The sequence below is a fragment of the Diceros bicornis genome, chromosome 16, assembly GCF_020826845.1.
Source record: "Diceros bicornis minor isolate mBicDic1 chromosome 16, mDicBic1.mat.cur, whole genome shotgun sequence".
Classification (NCBI taxonomy): domain Eukaryota; kingdom Metazoa; phylum Chordata; class Mammalia; order Perissodactyla; family Rhinocerotidae; genus Diceros; species Diceros bicornis.
The window spans coordinates 60,624,987-60,635,075 of record NC_080755.1 but is presented as its reverse complement, the minus strand read 5'-3'; positions in this window follow the sequence as shown (position 1 = coordinate 60,635,075).

Below are 10,089 nucleotides of genomic sequence, written 5' to 3'. Positions count from 1 at the left end.
TATAAAGTTTTATCTCTTATCTTCTGTTAGTTTATTCTTATCAATGACATGTTCATGTCTTTTTTTCAATGTCCTAATCTATTTATAAACATTTCATATTACAGTCATGTGCCGCATAACATTTTGGTCACATTTGGTCATATATGATGGTAGTCTCATAAGATTAGTACCATACAGCTTAGGTGTGTAGTAGGCTATACCATCTAGGTTTGTGTAAGTACCCTCTAGGATGTCCGCACAAGGACAAAATCACCTAATGATTCATTTCTCAGAATGTATCCCCCATCATTAAGTGACACAGGATTGTATGTGTATTAAACTTGTTGATTAAGTGGCTTTTACGTGAAAGTCCTCTGTGATTCATTTTCTGAAAGATAAAGCCCATTCTCTTAGTGAAAAATAAATGGATTGGCAAATATTCCTGAGGATTTTAATGATAAATTCTGCCACCGATCGTATCAGTAAAGGTAATTCAACACTTATATACTTCCATCCATTTCTTATTCATTTACAAAGAGAAATAATATTCTTCTATAAAATAACATTTAGTGCTTTATGAGAAATAATATTAAAGATATCTGAAATAATTCAGACTACATTTTGTGGTTATCTGAAGTTAAATTTAAATCAAGTACAATTATGAAAAAGTTAGTTTCAAGCATTACTTTTTTTATATAGTTATTGTATGTGCTATTTTTGGTCCAGCTTTGTTGTTAATTGTGTGAATGAATTTATTTTTCTTATAAATAACATAATTCTTTGCTAAAATAGAAAACATCTAGTAATGTTACAACTCAATAGAAGCAAATTAATAATGGAAATTAAGGTCAAAATTAACTTTTCACAAATAAAGATATATATCTCATTCAAAAAATAATAATAATTAACTTTGTAAATAAGATTTACCAAATTGAAGACCTATGATAGTGGAGTGGACAAAACACTGGCTTGTGACTTATATCTGAAATAAGCACTTCTGCAAAGCATATGTAAAACCTTGAGAAATGTCTAAGGTCTCTGTGCTTTAAATTTCTTACCTTCTAAGGTCTAAAATTCCACAGTCTGGGTCACAATCATGTAAAGAAGGGAATTTTCCAAGTCAAATATTTATTACTCAGATCAAAATGTGTACCATATCTGAGAAACTTAGAAACATCTCAGATAAGACTTTTTTAATAGTCATATTAACACTAGTATCAGTAATTAAATATTAGTTGGACAAACTCTAAGCAATTTAAGAATGAATAGAAATAAGAAGGAGATGGTTAGCAGCAGTTTGAAATATACTCTCTCCTTTTATCAAAACAACCTTGGAAAAGAAAGAAGAAAAGTAACCCAGCCCAATCTCTTGATAAATGCACTAATGATAGACCACCTGGCAATGAGTTGGCGGTATTTACTTGTGGGAGAGTCTTCATTTATGGAACACTTTTAGCAGAACGTACCTGGTCTTTCTGGGCTGTTATAGTAAAGAAACCCAGAAACTATGGATTTATGGCAGATGACTCCCTGAAAATATCAGGTAAGCTATGTAATTATGTAAGTCTAAAATGGTGATGATTCATGATAAAATATTTCCTTTCTGTCCAAGTGAAGTGACTGCATACCTTACCTGGAGACTTCAGATGCAACACCCTCTGGTTATCTGTATAAGAAATCATCAGTAAAGCTTAATGCTAAGTAAGACATCTGACTCTTGTGATCCTGAAGTGACAATCTGGTCTTTTGTGTTATTTCAAGATGCTAACATAAAAGGAGTTTTCTATCTAAAATGCCTCATACATTTTCTAAATTATCATATTTATTGCTGCAAGATATCAACAAAGACTACTCTTTTGTTTCTTTTGTAGTCTTTGCAAATAAATATTGCTATTTCTTCTGGGAACTATTTTTCCTAATTAATAGTTATATTAATAGCAATATTAATAATTTTTCCTAATTAAAGATGTTATTTATTTCAAAACTAACCTAATGTAAGATTAAACACAGCAAAATAGAATTTCGGAAAAGTGTATCACTCATCCTAAACACTTAAACTACCAAAGATGTATATGTTTTCACAGTGATTGGGCGACACTGGCCCCATATCATGCAAACCATAGTGATCTTTTCATCTGATATCATTTTACTATTCACCATGATTTGGATAATGAGATACTCAGCAACTTAAATACATTTATGAAATGATATAGGTAATGCTTCTTGTTTAAAGCAATTACATATTAAATTGTTACTAATAATATATTCAACTAACACTCGGGATATTGAGGAGAGATGAGTGTTCAAGAGAGTGATGTTATCCTGCTACGTGATTGACCAAAAAAAGAAAAAAGACTTTATCAAGGTAATTAAGGCACTATATGTTCAAAAACAAAATGCAAAATGATGTGTTAAAAATGTCACAAGGAGCACTTTAGGTTAAATTTTGTATATATCAAATAAAATGCAAATACTATTTCCAGAACTCAAACACTATAGACATAGAGGAATAGGAAAAATTCAGATTTGTATGATACTGAACTAATCACAAAGTTTTATATTTACCTAAGCTCAGACATGTAACCTATCAAAATTAGTTCTCATTTCTTTAATTCTTTCAGAAAAATTAGCTCTTGAAATAGTCATTTTGATTGTAACAGTGTTTATTATTTAAAACATTAAAAAATATGTTCTTGTAAATCTCGTCCAAGTTCTTTCTTAACTTGGTATCAGCTTCAGTCAATCTATATATAGGCTGGCTTGTATTCTAAATTTGGCAAGTCAATGATCTAATCAATGGCCCTCTAGACAAAAGATGCTTCACCTTACTAGAGTCATATTTTGGAACCTTGAAAAACAACATATGATATGACCTTGAAAGTTATGTGTGTTTTATAGCTTATTATTTTGTTCAGATATTTCTTTTAACAGTTACAGAAAGAAAGTTCCTAAAACATATATATTATCTACTTACATACAGAAATATATAAATAATATATAAAATAATATAGAATATATTAAAATATATAAATATTATATTAAATTGTATATGTGTATATATTATGTATGTATATATTCATATATAAATACATATGTATATTTTATAAATTATATACTCTTTCCTTTCTCTGGAAGGAACAATCCATCACTGCACTCAATAATCACTTTACTCTCATTGTCATCACCATCAAAGATATCTTTTGTTAGTGATCAAAAAAATACTCAAAAAGATTTACTGTTGTTATTTACTATTGTCCTTTCTGCCACTTAACTTTTCAGTTGGTTCAACACAGTGAAGTAATAACATCACATCAGTGCCCCAAACAAATAAAACAAAAACAGCAGCAACTATTATAAGAAAACTTGGTCAAGTCTTGTCTTGAGTTTCAGCTGTTCTCAAGCTTTTAGACATCAGGACTGTTTTATATTCTGAAAAATTATTGAGGATCCTACGTGGATTTTTTCTTATGTGGGTTATACTTATCAATACTTACTGTATTAGAAATGAAAGCAAATATTTTAAAAATATTAATTTATTATTTAATCTAAAATAACAATAAACAGATATATTAACATAAGTAACATTTTAATGAAAAAATAGTAATATTTTCCAAAAATACATATTGAAGATTGTGTCATTATTTCACATTTTGGTAAATCCCTTTAAGGTCAGCTAGATTCTCACATCTGCTTCTGCATTTGATTTGTTGCAATATCGCTTGCCATGTTTCTGGAAAACTCAATTATAAACTCACAAGGAAGAGAGAGTGAAGAGACAAGTAATATTTTATTATTATTATTTGAAAAATAATTTTGACTCTCGTGATACCTTAAAAGGATCTCAAGGCCCACCAGTGCTCTCCAGATCTTACTTTGAGAACTGATTCCATGCTCTAAACTTTAGCCTGCAATCATGATCACTGGGGAATAGTTATTTCAAAGCCTCATCGACTTAAGAGAATAAAGTATGTTCCTTTAATCTCATATTATCAGAGACAGAGAATGAGCATCTTTGTAAGCCTGGTTCAGATACAGTGCCCAGGGGACTGCTGGACCCAGACACAGTCCCTCACAAGTGCACACAGTTAGCAGCATTTCCTTCTGATACCCAAGAATCCACCATCATTGAGCTATACCCAGCAACTCCAAGAAATTGGCAATATTCTCTATGTTGTTCTCTTTGGGTCCAAGTCTATGATGTTTTGATATTCATACCTGACTATCTCTGAGAAAACTAGTAGTTATTTTGTGCCTTACCTTTGAATTTTTACACTAAAAGTTTTTAGAATTCACATAAGTACCAGTATCACTCTCTCTGCCTGATTCTGGAATCCAAACAAGTTCACTGCCTTGCCAGGGCAGTTTGTGCACCAAGAGACAGGCTTTTATGTACCAAGAGGCAGACTTTGAAACTACTCTTAGATGAGAAGTTTGTGTTCGAGGTAAATTTCCAGGAGCCTGCATTCTCACTCACTGCTTTCTGAACCTGAAGCCAACACCGCTGCTTACGGTTATATCAGTATCTAGGATACATAAGGTCTTCCACCTGCTCTTCATCAAGAGGAGTGTAAGGAGGCCGTCCTTTTGCCTTGTGTACCATGCGCACAATGCGATCACCAGTCTAGATTGCTGCTCCTGAGCTCAGGCTTAGCCTAAGACTGACGGAGTTTCAACCGAGCTTGCCACCTCTCATGGGTCTAGTGCTATAACAAAGAACCACAGACCGGGCGGCTTATAAAACAACAGAAATTTGTTTCTCCCAGTTCTGGAGGCTAGAAATCTAAGACCAGAGTGCCAGCATGGTCAAGTTATGCTGAAAGCCCTCTTCCGGGTTACAGACTGCTGACTTTTCAGTTGTATCCTCACACAGTAGAGAGCAAAGAAAGGATGCAAATTCTCTCATGATTCTTATAAGGGCACTAATCCCATTCATAAAGGTTCCACCTTCATGATCTTCTTCAGTCCTAACCACCTCCCAAAGGCCTCACCTCCTAATATGATCACATTGGAGCACAGAGTTTCAACATGTGGATTTCGGGGGGACATAAACATTCAGTCCATAACAGATGCCATGTATATCAAACGTCTTCTTACATGAGTCTCCCCAAACACAGAGTTGTAATCAACTCAGGCTCTATCTTCACAGCCCAGACAAAGCTGACAAGGCACATTGACCTCACCATCTCGGCTTCCATCACCACTTCCCAAACACATGATCTGAAATTCCTGTAATGTTGGCTTCTTTACTGTTCTCGAAATTGCATTGCAGAAATAACATTTCTGTCTTAACATAGCCACTTTATCTCCACAATCCCAAGTTCTCAACAAGCCTAAAATCCTCCACAGATGTAATGATAAATGTAAAGACAGACAAATTGTCCTTACATTGAGTCTTTCAATTTTGTTCAACGACTTCTGTTTAAAATATTTTTAAATGTAAAGACTAGATAATTTTCAAATATTGCATAATATAATATCATCCCTATCCTGTAAATTTGGAAACACCCTTTATACTATATGGCTTATCTTTTTCCTAATAGAAATATACTTTCAACTCATTTTCAGCATCTAAATAAGCGAATATAAAGGATCTTATCCTAATTTTATTGCTGAGATAAAACCAGGCATAAAGAAAAATAAGCACACAAAAGTAATAAATTAGGAAGAGATTAAAGGTTAGAGAGTGATTAAAATAACCAGATTGTTTTCTGTTACCAGAAGTCTGTGTTTTGAACCATTTGTGCATGGATATGATTAATCTACATACCGATTTAATTGAAATTTCCACATTTTACATGGTAAATGATTTTACAATTGCAAAGAGTAGAAATTGGCTTTGCTAATATTCATCTTCCTTATTGTGCATGAGCTAAAATTTTGGGTATTTGACTTTTTATGTGATAGGATTCTATACGTTATTCTTCATGCTTGTCTATACTTCAGTATCAGAGCTTGCAATTTTAAGAGAATTTCCTCAACATGTATAATCGGTATCAAGTCATCTAGTCATGTGCACCTGGAGGTGACACATTCTTTTCTTCTCCAAATCACTTTTTTTCTCGTAGAGCGCCTATAGAGGAAGCATGAAAGAAAAACCAAATCGGAACCTGCAGTTTGAAGACAGACCAGACACTCTTAGTCATGTATCCAAAACTTTCCTGATTTCCCCAAAATGCTGACTCTGACCTTAAACAAAACTTAAGCTCTCCTCACGTCAGCATGAATGTACAGCTTTCTAACTAATCAGCTACAAACAAGTAAGCTTATGCAATGAAAAGGAATGTGAGTTTCTAGTTACCAAACAATAGGAATCAATGTGCTCACTCTGAAGTACAGACAGACATGAAGAATAGCATGTGGGACGCTTCTTTTCTGTGAGCTTAGACAATTTAATTTCTTTAAAATAGTACAAATCACAATCTCGTAATTCTTATTTTTAACAATGGCAAAGTGTTTGGCTGCCAAGATCGCCGGTACCAAGTTATAATTAATCTGAGTACTACAAATGAAGTTGCAAAACACATTCTGAAGTCAACCCATCAGAGATAGATTTCAGTAAGATAATTGATAAACTGTTCATCTCACACACACACACAATCACCTTGCCTGCGTGTGTGTGTATTATGTTTTGTTGTTGTTGGCCTCCCTGAAGCACACTGAACCCACTCCTAGATGGCTGCCCTCCTGAAAATGGTGCAATTTTTCTGTGGTTCCCTTGCTAGGGACAGAGAACTAGAATTGAGACAACTGAAAACTTTTAAGAGCATCGGCTTTATCCTTCCATCATTGCCCATATTCTTTCTACTGTGAGACGGCTGAAATGCAGAGCATCCACACCCGGTGAGAGGACCACCCAGTATCAGCACAAGACAGGGCTTGGCCTGGAGAAGCTCCTCATCTCTCAGGAGATCCAAGAGATCATGCTCAATAAACTGCACTGTCACTACTGAAAGCTGAACTTCTAACCATGTTCATTTTGAGGACTCCCTGTTCGTGACCAGTGTCTGTCTCAGTAAATAAAATATTCATATCAAGTAAAGCTCTCTGAATTTTCTCTTGACAGAAGCAGTAGCCATAGTAAACTGATAGTATCCCTTAAAAGAAACTATGCAATCTTGAGTTGAAGGGATATAATCAATTATTTCCAAGCGTTTTCCTTTACAGATGAGATAAATAATGCACAGAGAATAGTCACACTTTGGTCCTAGACACAGGTGCTTGGTAATGAGAGTCAGGTGTCCTGACCCATAATCTAATGCTTTGGACATCAGACCAGCTGCCTGCTGCGATCAGACAGTCACCTGTAGTGCCTACATGCATTGAAAAAGGCCTGAAACAGGATAAATAAAAATTATGTTGACAGCTTTATCTAATCATTAACAAAAAGATGGAGAGAATTTCCACTCCTTCTCTGAACATTGTAAACTAAAACATAAAATACTGCAGAGCAAAGGTTGGGGGTTGGGATGGACAAGAGAGACAGAGAGAGAGTGACAGAGAGAGAGAGGCTAACTGGAAAATACTTTGTAAATAAATAAACTTCAAAATTATTAATATAAAAGAAAACAGAAATACTTCTGGGTTGCTTACATTAGAGAACACACCTAAAATTGACTAAGGATTGCATTGCCCATTTCTTCAGATATTTCAAAAATGTATTATATAAATGGAAAGCAAAAGGATAGAATGCATAAAACATTAATATTAAGGCAAAAAATTTTAAATATAAGAAACAAAATCATATATTGTGAAAAAATCAGCAAGTTTGCTAATATTAGCCACAAATTTCTGCATCAGGACAGAAATACTCAATTTAGAGGTGAATAATGGAAATTAAATTATTATATATAAAAACATATTTTAGGTTATATCTAAGACCAAACACACAAAGCTCAAAATCTCGTATAGTAAGAAGGTGAAGCCAATAGTGCAACTAACACAAAATCTTTCTAAGAAAGAAGATATTTCTTATTCTCTGAAATTTGTAACTGCATAGGCTATGATAGAAGATAATACGCATCTCTTTAGAGAATAGAGTGAGCTTGTTATACAAAAACATATTTGAAGACATAATTTTATTGAATATGTAATAAAGATTATAGTACATTAATCAAAAGAAATAAATTACCTGTGATAATAACCCTATGGTATGCTAGTAGACAATTTGCCTCTTTGTCAATAGGAAAACTCATAATTATAATTGTACTTAACTTTACTAAAATCCTAGAGTAAATTAGTGGTAGAGTCATATAAGAAATTCTATCCCATTAAGAGCCAGTCAAACTCAATTATATTTTGTAATGTCATGATTTGTTGGTTGCTGCATTTTACCCTCAGTATTTTCTAGATATATGTTTAATAATGATGCAAAAATATAATTTCCAAACTGTAGCTTCTATGCTAAAATTGATCCTATATTTCACAGGGATGTGGATTAATGTAAAGCAGAAACACATGCAAATACATATGCACATATAAGAACCGTGGATGCGATTTCTCCTTTCAAAAAGTAGAAATCATTCTTTACTGAAGTTCCTTGCAAACTTATATTTTATTTATATATTTTTTTGTGAGGACCAGCCCCGAGCTAACATCCAATGCCAATCCTCCTCTTTTTTGCTGAGGAAGACTGGCCCTGGGCTAACATCCATGCCCATCTTCCTCCACTTTATATGGGACGCCGCCACAGCGTGTGCTTAAGAAGCAGGGCGTCGATGCGCGCCCGGGATCTGAACCGGCGACCTCCGGCTGCCACACGGCTCGCACTTAACCGCTTGTGCCCCCAGGCCGGCCCCAACAAACTTATATTTTTAAAAGTGCTGAGCATTTTGTCACAATGGATTACAAACAATTATATGTAAAAAAAAAAAAAAAATAGTAAAATTATCAAAATAAAATAAGGAACAATTTTTAATGCTCAAAACGTATTCATTCGAGATAATGAAGCCTAAGTGACAACTTGGCCATCTCCAGTTTTCTCCATCTACAGCAAATATGTTCAGAAACAGAAAATCATACCATTCATGTCTCAGGAAAGTATTTTATTGCTAGTGGCAGTATAGTCAAAAGTTTTGAAACTCTGCTCATTATGTGAAGAAAGAACTTAACAAGTGTGCATGAAATACTGTACCTCCTCTAACTAGCTCCTCTTTCTGGATTTACTGAGTTTAATGAATCATTTAACAAAAACAGCCTAACTACCCAGGCATGTAAAAGTCAGAATCATTCATCACTGCAAAGCCTTGACCACAGGGATAATGCAGGATGTATTACAAATTGGAATGAGAATTCAACCATTTCTTGCAAGCTGAGTATTGTTAAGAGTTACATAATGAATTTTTGCCTTGTCTTTCAGTTTTTAAACATTTTTCCCTTTGGTCTTAGTTTTATTTCAGAAAAAAAAATCTTGTCATTTAGTGGCAAATCTTCTTGAAATCTAGGGTGCTATATATCACTATGTATTAGCTATTGGGAATGCTGGTTTGTACCCAGCAAGAGGCACTTCAACAAATACATTTGAATGAGTAAATGAATGCATGCAGAATAAAAAATGAGGAAGTGTTGAATAAAATGGGTATTGATTTCAGTGAGTTAGGACTCTGTTCCTCTGACCACTCAGAGGAGATCTCAGATAACACCATTCATGAATGGAATCGTTACCAGGCTCCTTCCACAGCCAGATCCTTTTCCAACAGGAGCTGCTGTTATAAGTTGAACTCTTCTTTGTGGAAAGATAGAGAAATCATAGTTTCTCTCGTGGCACTTACAGGCATAATGGTGGTGGGACAGATAAACCTAGGGAGCCCCATCCATTTACACAGGGAAAGGAGAGGTTAGAAAGATCACGCTTCCCCCCACAGATGCTTGTCTTATAAAACGAAAAGCAAAACAAAACAGAAATAGCCTTTATTTCACTAACATAGGCATCAGAAAAGTTGAGTTGTAATCTTATTTCTACCAGCTGCTGTCCAGGTAACCCAGGAAAAGGCAGTTAATCTCTTTGAGTTTTAGTCCCTTTGTCTCTAAAATTGGGATATTAATTTTGACATCTGAGGGGTTTGAGAATGAAATGAAATTTTATTTCTGAAATCGACTTGAAAACACTTAAAT